Source organism: Frankliniella occidentalis, unplaced genomic scaffold (genome assembly GCF_000697945.3).
Source record: "Frankliniella occidentalis isolate FOCC.00 unplaced genomic scaffold, Focc_3.1 Scaffold1089, whole genome shotgun sequence".
Classification (NCBI taxonomy): domain Eukaryota; kingdom Metazoa; phylum Arthropoda; class Insecta; order Thysanoptera; family Thripidae; genus Frankliniella; species Frankliniella occidentalis.
This window is the reverse complement of record NW_026268195.1, coordinates 5,408-6,591: the sequence shown is the minus strand read 5'-3', so window position 1 is coordinate 6,591 and position 1,184 is coordinate 5,408. Positions and strand designations below refer to the sequence as shown.

At 66.9% G+C, this 1,184-nt stretch overlaps 1 non-coding gene across 1 annotated transcript; it reads right to left on the bottom strand.

Moving 5' to 3' along the window:
- Positions 1–522: 522 nt before the first annotated feature.
- On the bottom strand, positions 523–595 carry Trnav-aac (transfer RNA valine (anticodon AAC)). Its single transcript has one exon. It is a non-coding gene; the product is annotated as a tRNA-Val (tRNA).
- Between the last annotated feature and the right edge of the window lie 589 nt (positions 596–1,184).

Genomic DNA, 1,184 nt, shown 5'->3' with positions numbered 1-1,184 from the left:
GCAAGCTCCTCAGCGAGCTCCTCAGTGAGCTCCTCAGCGAGCTCCTCGGCAAGTTCCTCAGCGAGCTCCTCGGCAAGCTCCTCAGCGAGCTCCTCGGTGAGCTCGTCAGGGGGCTCCAGGTCTATTCATCGGCGAGCTCACCGGCGAACTCCTCGGTGACCCCCATCCCCTCCCCCTCGCCCAGATTTTGGCGAATAGCCTTTCGCGTCCCTGCCAGTCCCTACACGGATTCGGAGAGGCGCCCTGTGCGGTGCTCGCCCCCGCCCCTCTTTTCAACCCCGCTGCCGAGCTAGGAGAAAACCCAGGCCATCCGGCTGACGACAGGCGATCTGCGCAAATGGACACCCGACCCGTCCCGGGCGCGGCGGACTGACGGGCCGTTGAGAATCAATAGGCGCCTTGATGGCCCGGCTCGGTCGCTCAGACACTGGCGTCGCAGAAGCGCAGTGGCAGAGATCGGGGAGATCGGGGAGAAAACGTGGCAAGAATAAGTGAGTCGCGCGAACAAAAAGTTTGCACGTCTGTTTTCGCCCAGGATCGAACTGGGGACCTTCTGCGTGTTAGGCAGATGTGATAACCGCTACACCACGAAAACGCGCTGGGAGGGGACGACGCCATCGGGCAGCACACTGCGCCGCCGCTGCGGCGGGCGCGCTCCCCCCACTCTCCTGACGACAACACCGAGGGCCTCCCCCTCCACGTCCCGGTGCGCTGGCCCCGCGCGCCGCGCCACGCCCCCTGCGCCCGGCCGTGCAGCGGGGCCCAGGGCCCCGGACGGCATGATGGCCGCCGCGCCTCTGCACGAGGTTAGGCCCCCGTTCAGGAGGCCAGGACGTCGTCGAGGTGGAGACAGCAGGCCAAAGCCGCGCTGACCAGAGAACGGCCAAAACTCCAAACCCACTTCCCCTCTCTGAGCACCGCGTCAACCAACCTCGTCCGGACGACCCTTCGTCATCCCCCGTGGCAAGGGGTCGACTAGGCGCGCACAGGGGGCCGACAGCTTAATTTCCTTTGAGTCGACCTGAAACCACCGCCACCCACCACACCCCGGCCGCCATCCTCCTCACCCCGACAGGAGAGCACTCCCCGCCCCGCCACACCCCAGCCCGGCCCCCGGGCGCGACAAACGCAACCCTAACTCCTGCTCAGCGCAGCCCAGCGTGCTTCTGAAATCCCCGGGGCCG